General features: G+C 42.7%; 1 long non-coding RNA gene across 1 annotated transcript; it reads right to left on the reverse strand.

The window, feature by feature from the left end:
* Positions 1–2,882: 2,882 nt before the first annotated feature.
* Positions 2,883–6,564, reverse strand: LOC141141583 (uncharacterized). The gene is made up of 3 exons (XR_012244142.1): positions 6,478–6,564; positions 3,860–3,910; positions 2,883–2,897 (listed from the first exon to the last, which is right to left on the reverse strand). It is a non-coding gene; the product is annotated as an uncharacterized lncRNA (long non-coding RNA).
* Between the last annotated feature and the right edge of the window lie 6,619 nt (positions 6,565–13,183).

The following is a 13,183-nucleotide window of genomic DNA, read 5'->3' on the forward strand; positions in this document are numbered from 1 at the left end:
AGAAGGCGGGACTTTGTATTAAAGAGGACTCCGAGTAAACCGGGGATTCTCCTGTATGTAATGTGTCAGCGCTTGTCCCGCCCCCTCCCTGTCCCCTCTGTGGCTGCAGATGGGCTTTGATCAGGCTGCACTGATGCCAATGGTAAGGCTGCATTCATGGCAATGGTGAGGCTGCAGATGGCCACTGATTAGGCTGCATTGATAGGCACTGACCCTTATTTTGCTTCACAGTTCTTTATTTAAAATTTTAATATTTTTCTTTCTATAAAATTCCCTCTTAAAGTGAAGGTGCGTGTTATACGCCGATAAATACAGTATATCCAAAGAACACGCCCGAGCTCATCCTTAGCCCTAAGTGGTGCTCGGGGATTCGGTGGAGGCCTTAAAAGATATATATCCAAATAACACACCCATGCTCATCACCACTCACAGCCACAAAGGCAAGATAATTCTTGTTGGGCAGTGTATTAGTGCTTGTACAAACACACTTAGACCGAATTTAAATGGTTCAAAGAATGTCAGGCAAAATGGTTGGCCCACACGCATGTTCACTTTATCAGATCTGGCCCTAATCGAAAAAATTATGAACACCCCTGCTCTATAGCCTCTGTATGCATCCTGCCAAAAAATGTTTTGCGTCCATCCAGAGGCTAGATCACCAGCTGGATTAGCCCCTTCACTTGACAATTAAAGAGGAAGTAAACCCTGATGGGTTTACTTCCTCTTTGTTTCCCTGCAAACATAAAGCATAATGGGCTACTATGCATCGCATAGTAGCCCATTATGTGTCACTTACCTGACACAGGAGCCTGCGATGTCACCGCTGTCCCCTTTGGTACGGCGCATCCATCTTCTTCCGGGTATCGTGGCTCCGGCGCTGTGATTGGCCGGAGCAGCGATGACGTCACTCACGCGCATGTGCACGGGAGCCGCAACTAACGCTGTGTTGCCGTTAGCAGCTGCGCGCTCAGTGCGCCTGCGTGCCGCTGTCCACGGTGCATGCGCCATAGACAGCGGTGCCTGTCTTTTAGCAAATATCTCCTAAACCTTGTAGGTTTAGGAGATATTTCTTAGACCTACAGGTAAGCCTTAATCTAGGCTTACTTGTAGGTCAAAGTAGTTTGTAAGGGTTTACAACCACTTTAATAAGCAATGAATTGTCATGTCAACATTTATTTCTTGACCATGGAGCTTGTGGGGAACAGATGATATATTTAACTGATGTTTCAATATGCAGAAGAGTATAAATGTCATCTTTAAAATAAAAGATTTTCCATTAATCTTAATATGTACTATATTATGTTGTTAAATTTACAGATGCAGAGCAGTTGAGGAAGATGGCAACATCAGAATCCAGGCACATCAGCCACAGCGAGAAGGAGGGCCCTTTACTGCCTGCACCTACTGGGCTTTGCTGCCTGATGCCCATTTTTCCCCTTACTACGCTGCGTAGCAGGCAGATCGATTTCCACCTAAACCCGGACCCCCTGGAGCACCTCCCAAACCCTCATCCTACGCTTGATTAACTTTTTGAAATCATCAGAGCCTCCAGGTTGATTAGCAACCTCCGTTTACAGGAAAACAGGCTGTTGATCTTACCGGACTACTCGGTGGAGACGCAGAAGCTCCAGAAGTCGTTCGACCAAGTGAAGGCGATCATGAGGGCTCGCAACATCGGTAACAGCATTTTGTTCATGGCTCGCTTGAGAGTCCAATTCTTCACATCTCCAAGGGAAGCCTCACGGTGGCTTGATTCCCTGACACCACACTGTTGATCTATGGAACTTAGAGTTGCTTTTACAGCTTACACGTTGTACTGTTTTTGCACCCAATTAGTTAGCACTAGCTACTTACAACTATGTTTCTGTGCCCCCTGGCACAACTTACCGGGTACCCGGTTACTCAGAATAAATTTGATACACCTATCACGGTGGAGGAAATAATAAAGTTGGTAAAGACACTTCAGCCTGGCAAGACCCCTGGGCCCAATGGCATCCCAGTAGAATTATACAAAATGTATGCTGATGTCTTAAAAATAAAAATAATTTGTGATGTCTTTAAAATAAAAATAAATATGATTTTGATGAGAAAAAAACAAAACAAAAATGATTCCCTTCAAATAATTTTATTTGGGAATAAAATAAAACAATTCATTTTAAACAATAGTGCAAATTTTTTTAACAATAGTGTAAACTTGAAAAACATTTAAAATAATATTTTTTATAGATTTTGGGATTGGTCAGTAGGGGCCAGGTGTTGTGAAATGGACCCCACCACATAAAAAAGGGCAGATGACATTTTTTTTGTTCTTCCACCATTTGTTTTAGGAGCGCTTGCTGGGATTCTACAAGGTCATTATGCCTTCTTAATTCGGATAGAAGGGAATTGCGATAACTTCGCTCCTCTTTGATCACCTGATCTTGCTGCTGCTGTCTCTCTTTTAAATTTACAATCATGGAGTTTAGAGTTTGGGATAAAAGCAAAGAAGCATTGCTGGCTTCCTCCTCTCTTTGGGCCAAGAGCTCTCTTCTCCTTCTCCCTCTTGGGACCCGTATGGGACCTGGTGCTGGATTGGGATCAGCTGATGCCTGGTGCCTACCCTCCTCATTATCTGCAACATAATAAAAATACAATTATGAAACGTATTATTCTACAAAAAAAAATTATATTAAATATCAGTATTTTAAGGGGTTTTAGATTTACTAGTTGTTAATTCCTCCGTATCCATGGCATCTCTCTGATGTTCATCGCAAATAACAGGTGGTTCTGAAAAAAAGTAATAGTTTTTTTTTTAAAAAGCTTAATCGGAAAATTATTCATTTGTAATGCTTGTAATTAATCTAATATATAGTTACCCATATTTGAAGGCCCAGCTTGATTTTCATCTTCAACAGGAACTACAAAGAGAAGAAAATAAAATCAACTAAGAGAGATTGTAAAGGTGACATTTTGTTTTTAAATAACAAGCATCTTTCTACTTACCTGCTCTGTACAATGGAACTGCATAGAGCGGCCTTGAACCTCCTATTCTTATTCACAGACCCCACCCCCTTCCCTCCCCCAAAGGTGCTCCTGGCCACTCCTGTCTGTCCAGTGCCCCCACGGAAAGCCGCTGCCCATGGGATCACTTGTGAGTGCTTGCTCCCAAGCCCTGCTGCTACATCTATTACACAGACAGTAGATTTTGCCCCGCCCCAACTTCATTGTCACAGGCTTTGATTGACAGCAGTGGGAGCCAGTGGCTCCTGGTGCCCCAGCGTAGCCAGCGAGTCCCGTAAGTGAGGGGAGACAACACCTGCAGACATGTTGTACCATAATGCAAGGAATGTATTAAAGAGGAGGTCCCGCCTCTCCACGAAAAATGAAAAGTCAGCAGCAACAAATACTGTAGCTGCTGACTTTTAATATATGGACACTTACCTGTCCAGGGAGCCAGTGATGTCGGCACCCCAGCCGATCTTCGGATCATCTGTCGGGGTGCAGCTGTCACCATTCCTGTTAAGGGAACCCGGCAGTGGAGCCTTTCGGCTTCACAGCCGGTCCCCTACTGCACATGGGCACTGTGCTTTTAGATTAATCTGGCGGTGAAGGCAGGAGGAGGGGGCGGCCCGGTCTCCCTAAAGTGGGGAACGGTACCTGTCAAAAATAGGTACCTGTTCCCCCTCCCCCTGAAAGGTGCCAAATGTGGCACCAGGGGGGTAGACAGATAAGCGGAAGTTCAACTTTTGAGTGGAACTCCACTTTAAGGTAAAAATTGTGTATGCTTTAAAACCACTTAAACATCTTCATATTGTAGCACAGCTTCGGGTATTTTTTAAATAAATTATCATCCATCTACATGACGGGATTTTTCACTTACCATTGATGCTATCATGATTGTCTTCGTTTTCGAAAGTTATTTGAGTGTTATCTGTAAAACACAACAATCATATCAAATTTAATTTGGTTCACATTAATCAGAATATAAACTACTCCATTTTAATATTTATAATAAGGCACCTCTAAAAGATGTGGACAATAACTCCCTATGTAATTGGGCCATCTGTGAGACAAATATACAAAATATAGATGATTAATGCCATGTAACACTACCCTCATAGGAGCCACTTATGATATGTTCCTCTGTCAGAATGGAACAGCTCAGCAGATGAGATCACTGTAATAATGTTGTGTTCGTTAGCACAGTGGCTCCCGCAAAGAATTGACAGGTTTTTTTGCTCAATCGACTGGGTTGAATGGGGAAAAACTGTACCAGGCTTTAAACAACAGCCCTCTCAGACAGCCTTCAGCAGCAAGCAGGTTCAGCAGGATGAGAGACAGCAGCAGGAAGCATTGAATCCTGCTGCTGTAATACAAATAATATGAGGGGGGGGGGGGGGGCAAGGTCAGAGCACCGCTGTGTGTCAATATAGAGACACAAAGCCCAGCTTTGGAGTCAGCCAGCAGGTGGGGCCCAATAGGAACTGGCTTCCTATGAGGTCGTACAGAGAAGAGAAGGAGCTGAGAATGTCAGCAGGGGAGGATAGACAAGGAGAGTTGGGGTGCATTTTCGGAAAGCAGAGGCCCTGTGAGATTAAAGGTGACATTTTTGGTCCTTTTTTCTTTGTCCTTTATTAAATGCAACTTTTAGTTAAAAATATAAATAAATGAATTTAGTGCAAACGCACACAATTTAATACCCATTGTTTGGTAAAATATTAAAGATGAGGTTGCGTTGAGTAAATAGATACCAAACCTGCCAAGTCTTAGAATACAGTGCGGACGTGAAATTACCAAAAATTACAGCACACTAAAATCTCCATAGGTGATGCTTTAAAATCCTTTAGAGCGGTGGTCAGCAACCAGTAGATCGCGGACAGTTGACTGGTTGACTGTGACTGGTAGATCGTGGTCTGGGCTTGCTGACCCACCATACAAGAGCATCAGAGTGCAATGCAGAGGGACTACTTGTAAAGTTGGAGCTGTAGTAGGGAGCAAGAGCTGCATAAGCTGGTGCTTCCTCTGTGGTGCCGTCTCCTATCCACTGCGAAGTGATACCAACTGTACTCCATCTCTTATGCCAGCTAGCAGTCTCCAGAGTGGTGCCAGCAGAAGGAAATAAGAGATCTTCAGTTCAGTGTGAAGCAATACACTGGGCATAATAGTATATGCTGCCATAGCTGGTGGGTGTAGCACCTGCCAAGCATGACCCATTCAAGTGAATGAGGCCCACTCTGCAAGTGCCCTGCAACCTTTTACAGTACAACAAACAAGGGGTTAAAGCAGGCAGCATTGTGTTGCTTTGTCAGTACATTCTTTAACCCCTTGGACCCCGCAGAAGCATGTAGTTGCAAGGCGCTTGCAGAGTGGCCCCATTTACTGGAAAGGGTTACGATGGGCAGGCTGTAGCAACCACCAAAAGTAACATGGGGCTGAATTCCTGCCACGGCATATGTACACCTTTGAATGCTGCCTCAGCAGCTAAAGGGGGTAGAGATTGGGGGTGATAAAACCATGACTCAGCCGCATGGTTTTACCACCCATGAACTTTATGTGTAAACAACCCTTAAGGGTGCCATTGCCGAATGCAACTAAGGGCCCTTTCACAAGTGCAGCAGGCACTGGTGCTCCTCTGAAAAGCGATCAAAGTGTGTTTGACAGGTGATGAAGAGGTGATATATTGCCTCCTCTCCACCTGATTTAAACCCATAAGTGCCGTGTAATGCACGCGATTGTGACATGGTAGTATGACAGGTTTAAATCAGGTGTGAGGAGGCGACACTATGCCCGATTATCTTTGACTTCTCCCATGTTGTTCGGGTACAAATGCTGTAATACTGCTGACCTTTAATATTAGGGCACTTACCTGTCGAGAGAGCTCACGATGTCGGCACTCAAAGCCGATCTTAGGATCAACTCCAGGGTGCTGCTGCCCCCATTCCTTGTAAGGAAACCAGGCCTTTTGGCTTCAAAGCTGGTTAACTACTGCACATGGGCACTGAGAGTTCAGCATTGGGGTCCGACTTTGGGGGCGATTTGAGAGATATCTATGCGGGTTGCACAGATGTCTATTCAGTTCACACCGATTTTGTGAATCGGTGCGGTGCCGCAATGACAGCATCGCAAGAATTATGACAGTACCATTGCGACATGTCAAATCGCATGTCAAATTGGCCCGATGTGAAGGGGGGCAAAGTGAGCAGTTGTGGTCCAGGCTTCACTTTCAATTTACAGCTGGGTGTTTGCTGAACAAAACCAGCATAGGCTGATTACCGCTACTGTTCAAAGCGGCCCAGTACTGGGACCCAAAATCTGCTGTGTTCAGTGTTGTGGGAGGGGCGTGCTGCACACCATAATGGGCGTGCAATGTGTTATTAAACAGGAGCGGGCTGGATGACGTGCATGTACGTGATTCAGCCTGCCCATGCCGCCCGCCCACAGTAAATGATCTGTGGGTGGGGGGACAAGCGGTTTTAAAAAATTAATATAAAAAACTACCATCATCATCAAAGAGGAGCATTGTCTCATTGCCCTCATTATATACTTCAGCTACATTATGGTCTGTACCCGATGGTTCTCCTAACACTGTGAAAAAAAAAATGTTTCAATTACTTTATAAAAAAAATCAAATTTATATTGAAAAAAAAAAAAAAATTATATTGAATTGAATTTTATAAAGAATTACTTACTATGAGCATCAGAATCATGTTCTCCTGGTAAACCACTGACAACGTCGGGCCCGAGGCACCCCTTCAATTCTTCCTCATAGCAGGAGACGGTGATATTTGCTGGAGGTCCTCCCCCGGTACCACGTTGATGTCTTGCAATGTAGGTAAGTTTTTTTTTTATCTGTACTTTAATATCATTCAATCGACGCCTACACGTATCGACGTTGCGGGCAATGTCCCCTGCGGCGTTGACTTCAAGGACAATCGAATGCCACATTTCCGCTTTCCTCGAATAAGAATGTTTTTTAGACTGGGAGCCAAACAATCGGTCCCAGTTACTCATCGCCCTTGACACCAAAACGCAATTCTGCGCATGGCTGAACTTTGCAGTTCTTTTTTTGCTTAGACCCTCCATGCTCTCCTTACTCTCCAATCACTAACCCCTCAAATGATTAAAATATAATTTTTCACTTAACTTTTACAAGAGTGTACCATGTTTCTATTATTGGGTGGCTTTAATTGACAGTACATATATATTTATTGAATCAATCTGTTATAATTTATATATATACATATATATATATATATATATATATATATATATTTTTTTTTTTTTAAATCAATATAATAAAAAAAAAAAAATTTGATCATATTTAATATTTTATATATATTATTTATTTATATATATTTTTTGGCACCCAAAGAGATGGTTTGAACCCATGGACAGGTCAATTTTATTATAGAGGGGAATCTCATTTCACTTTTTAAATTTTTTTTTTATTTTTTATTCAATATTTGTATTTATATCATTTTATTTTAATTATTAATTTATATTAAAATTAAATTTAAATTTTCATCAACTGTGTACCGATGGTTGACAGATACAGGATAAACCATTTTATATATACACCATTCATGAGAATAAAAGCACATGTTTAATTATTGTGTAAAATGTTAATATTAGTTAAATTCTACAATAAGGGGGGTGTATATGTGTGAATGGTGGACTTATAGTTTAAGTTTTTTATTTTATTAATGAAGTGTGCTGTTTAATGTTTCACTTTCACTTTGTTTTAACATTACCGTAGTCTCGGGATCTCTCCCGAGGCTACAGCCTCCCATGCACAGGGAGCGTTGTGAACGTTTGTAGATCGCTTCTCTTCACCTGAAGAGAAGCAGTCTACACAGGATGATAAACCGGCACACTCCTGTGAAGAATTTACACAGTGAATGCCGGCGATCTCTGCAGTAATGATTCATCACTGTTTCATAAACGGACACCACAGCCTGGTTTGGAAACTCGCATGCATAGGTCCCTCCTTAGCACATGGCTTGCTGAGGGGGCACCCGCAAGAAGGAGGAGTGGACAGCACTGACAGGGGAACTCCAGAAGGGAAAGTAAGGAACCACTGTGTGAACTATCATTGCACAAAGCTGGTAAGTATAACGTTTTTTTTTAAATTGAACTAATATTAGGCTTTAATAACACTTTAATGCCCCGTACACACGGTCGGATTTTCCAATGGAAAATGTCCGATCGGAGCGTGTTGTCGGAAATTCCGACCGTGTGTGGGCTCCATCGGACATTTTCCATCGGATTTTCCGACACACAAAGTTGGAGAGCAGGAGATAAAATTTTCCGACAACAAAATCCGTTGTCGGAAATTCCGATCGTGTGTACAGAAATCCGACGGACAAAGTGCCACGCATGCTCAGAATAAATAAAGAGATGAAAGCTATTGGCCACTGCCCCGTTTATAGTCCCGACGTACGTGTTTTACGTCACCGCGTTTAGAACGATCGGATTTTCCGACAACTTTGTGTGACCGTGTGTATGCAAGACAAGTTTGAGCCAACATCCGTCGGAAAAAATCCTAGGATTTTGTTGTCGGAATGTCTGAACAAAGTCCGACCGTGTGTACGGGGCATAAGGCATATTTTTTGGTGCAACCTTTATGCCTCTTGTTCCTGTGTTTAAAATCTTCTGCATTAAAGCAGGTTTAGTGGCACTTAGATGTATTTACATGTATTTAGCCATGTTTACAAATGTTTAAATCAGTAAAACCACCTTTAGAGTTTCTAATCATGGTGCATAGAATTCTATTTTCTTCAAGTACAGCTATACTGAACAGCCCTAAAGGCAGCTAAATGTCAAGTCTGAATGATATTATCCATAAATCTTTACCTGCATTTATATGCATTTATAAATGTGCTCAAAACACACATAAACACAGGTTTGATACTGTGTGAGTAAGGCCTTAACATTTGATCTGGCCATGGCAGGTCTGATAGGTGGTTGGTGGTCCAGTGGGGCTGCAGGTGGAGATAGGAGCAGGCAGCTGCATAAAAGAAGATATGGAACATACAGGAGACAAATTGCATTATATTTTGGATCTGACCATTTCCTGATGCTGTGTGTAAAAATGTTCTGTTGCATTCAGGAATTCCTGACAAAGCATCTTTGATCAAGCCTGGAGATATATGTCCTGTAAATGTCCTCTGGGTTGGCTATATGTGGGGAACAGCTGAAGTAGGCTTACATTAACAGACAGCTGGGGAGTGATGTAGTTGATGACAGTGTGTAGTGAGCTCTGGGTAATTGGAATAATTGCTCAGGACATTTGAGCATTCCTCCAGGGTACCTGGCATTCATTTTGTCTCAGTCTGTGTCTGGGAGGAGGATGGTGCAGTGCTACATTAGGCACTTGTGACCCCTACACTCTGGGGTTGATTTACTAAAACTGGACAATGCTAAATTTGGTGAATCTGTGCATTGTAGCCAATTGGCTTAGAATTTTAGCTTGTTCAATTAAGCTTTCATGACTAAGTCTATTTTTGACATTTGGTGTTTACAAGTTAAAATCCGTATTTTTTGCTAGAAAATTACTTAGAGCCCCCAAACATTATATATATTTTTTTATCAGAGAACCTAGAGAATAAAATGGTGATTATTGCAATATTTTTTATCACACGGTATTTGTGCAGCGGTGTTTTAAACACAACTTTTTTGGAAAAGGGACACTTTCATGAATTTAAAAAAAATCAAACAGTAAAGTATAATATGAAAGATGATGTTACGCCGAGTAAATAGATACCAAACATGTCACGCTTTATAATTGCACGCACTCGTGGAATGGCGACAAACTACGGCACCTAAAAATCTCCATAAGCGATGCTTTAAATTTTTTTTACGGTTACCACGTTAGAGTTACAGAGGAGGTCTAGTGCAAGAATTATTGCTCTCGCTCTGACGATCGCAGCGATACCTCACATGTGTGATTTGAACTCCGTTTACATATGCGGGTGCGACTTCCATATGCGTTTTCTTTGCTGCGCGAGCTCGCGGGGATGGGGGCACTTAAAATTTTTTTTTTTCTTATTTATTTTATTTATTTTTATATTTAGAAATTGTGTTTTAAAAAAAAATTTTGATCGCTTTTATTGCTGTAACAAGGAATGTAAACATCCTTTGTGACAGTAATAGGTGGTGACAGATACTCTTTATGGATCCCTCCTTTGCACTTCACAGTATTCAGATCGCCGAAAACGGTGATTCTGAATACTGTATATTTTTTTTAAATTGGCGCCATTGGCAGTCGAGTAAACGGGAAGTGACGTCATGACAATTAGAAGGCTGGAACGAAGCCATCCACGGCTTTGTTCCAGACTGTCAGCAGCCGCCGGAGGCGGCGGATTGGTCATCGGGCCTCCCGGTGGATCAGGAGGCCCGGTAAGAGCGGCGGGAGGTGGCGGGAGGGGGGGACGTCCCCTCCCGCTCCTCTGGTATAACAGCCGATCGGCTTTTAGCCGCATTGGTTGTCATACTCGGATAGCTGATCGCCCGCTCTACAAAATGGTACCGGGATAATGCCTGCAGAAGGGGTTAATAAAAAAGCTGAGTGGTTTCTATGCAGAGCTTCCATGTTTTTTTTGTCAAAGCTTAATTGAACAAGCTGAAATTAGAAGCCACTTGGCTACAATGCACAGATGCACCAGATTTCCACTCTCCAGTTTTAGTAAATCAACCCCTCTGTGCATCACGCACTCCTTACACTGCACCTGCACCCTATACCTGAGCCCTTCACTCTGTGTGCTACACACTCCTGACCCCTGCACTCTGCGTGTTAAGCACCCCTGTTTCCTGCACTCTGTGTGTTTTACAGTCCTTACCCTGTACTCTCAACCCCTGCACTATATCATTGCACACTCCTGCATGAATACTCATTGCATCATGCACTCCTACCGCTGCACTCTATGTGTTACACACCCTTGACCCCTGCACTCTTGACCCATATGTGACAGTTTGCTGCACATAAGACTTCTTTTTGGTGGTTCTCTAAGTGTAGCTACATAGTTACATAGTTACATAGTAGGCGAGGTTGAAAAAAGAAACAAGTCCATCAAGTCCAACCTATGTGTGTGATTATATGTCAGTATTACATTGTATATCCCTGTATGTTGTGGTCGTTCAGGTGCTTATCTAATAGTTTTTTGAAACTATCATTGCTCCCCGCTGAAACCACCACCTGTGGAAGGGAATTTTACACATCCTTGCCACTCTTACAGTAAAGAACCCTCTACACAGTTTAAGGTTAAATCTAATTTCTTCTCATTTTAATGAGTGGCCACGTGTCTTATTAAACTCTCTTCCGCTGAAAAGTTTTATCCCTATTGTGGGGTCACCAGCGTGGTATTTGGAAATTGAAATCATATCCCCTCTCAAGTGTCTCTTCTCCAGAGAGAATAAGTTCAGTGCTCGCAACCTTTCTTTATAACTAATACCCTCCCTTTATTAGCTTTGTTTCCCTTCTCTGTACTCGCTCCATTTCCAGTACATCCTTTCTGAAGACTGGAACTGGACATCATACTCCAGAACTAGACAGCATACTCCAGGTGAGGCCAGCCTAGAGTCCTGTAGAGTGGGAGAATTACGGCTTTGTCTCTTGAGTTAATCCCCTTTTTAATGCATGCCAATATTCTGTTTGCTTTGTTAGCAGCAGCTTGGCATTGCATGTCATTGCTGAGCCTGTCATCTACTAGGACCCCCAGGTCCTTTTCCATCCTAGATTCCCCCAGATGTTCTCCCCCCGGTGAGTAGATTGCATTCATATTTTTGTCACCCAAATGCATTATTTTACATTTTTCCACATTAAACCTCATTTGCCATGTAGTTGTCCACCCCATTAATTTGTTCAGATCTTCTTGCAAGGTTTCCACATCCTGCGGAGAAGTTATTGCCCTACTTAGCTTAGTATCGTCCGCAAATACAGAGATTGAACTGTTTATCCCATCCTCCAGGTCGTTTATGAATTAATTAAATAGGACTGGTCCCAGCACAGAACCCTGGGGGACCCCACTTTCCACCCCTGCCCATTCAGAGTACTCCCCAATTATCACTACCCTCTGAACTCGCCCTTGTAGCCAGTTTTTAATCCATGTACTCACCCTAAGTTCCATGCCAATGGACCTTACTTTGTACAGTAAACGTTTATGGGGAACTGTGTCAAATGCTTTTGCAAAATCCAGATATATCACGTCTACGGGCCTTCCTTTATCTAGATGGCAGCTCACCTCCTCATAGAAGGTTAATAGATTGGTTTGGCAAGAACGATTGTTCATGAATCCATGCTGATTACTGCTAATGATACTGTTTTCTTTACTAAAATCTTGTATATAGTCCTTATCATCCCTTCCAGGAGCTTGCATTCTATTGATGTTAGGCTAACTGGTCTGTAATTCCCAGGGATGTATTTTGGCCCTTTTTTCAATATTGGTGCTACATTGGCTTTTCTCCAATCAGCTGGTACCATTCCTGTTAATAGACTGTCAGTAAAGATTAGGAACAATGGTCAGGCAATTACTTGACTAAGTTCCCTAAGGACCCTCGGATGCAAGCCATCTGGTCCCGGTGACTTATTAATGTTAAGTTTTCCAAGTCTATCTCTAATTCTGTCCTCTGTTAGCCATGAGGGTGCTTCCTGTGATGTGTCATGAGGATAAACACTGCAGTTTTGGCTACTGAAGCCCCCGATTCCTTTGTAAAGACTGAGGAGAAGAATAAATTCAATACCTTCGCCATCTCGCCATCCTTTGTAACCAGATTTTCTTCCTCATTCATTATGGGGCCAATATGGTTTGTCCTCGCTTTTTTATTGTTTATATACCTAAAGAATTTCTTGGAATTTTTTTTTGCTCTCCTCCACTATGTGTCTTTCGTGTTCTATCTTAGCCGCCCTAGTTGCCCCCTTACATTTCTTGTTGCATCCTTTATAAAGTCTGAATGCTGATGATGATTCCTCAGTCTTGTATTTTTTGAAGGCCTTCTCCTTTGCTTTTATATGCATTTTTACATTGGAGTGAAGGTCAAATACCCTTTTAACCTGTTGCCGCCCACCCACCATCATATGATGGCGGAGCGGTGCGGCTCTTGTTCTGGGCCGCTGTCATATAACGGCAGCTGATGCACACAGGGCATGCGCGCGATCACGGGTGCGCAGCCCTGCTCTGTCGGTGTCGCCGTGTTCCCGGGACACAGC

This window comes from Aquarana catesbeiana, linkage group LG04 (assembly GCF_042186555.1).
Source record: "Aquarana catesbeiana isolate 2022-GZ linkage group LG04, ASM4218655v1, whole genome shotgun sequence".
Classification (NCBI taxonomy): Eukaryota; Metazoa; Chordata; class Amphibia; order Anura; family Ranidae; genus Aquarana; species Aquarana catesbeiana.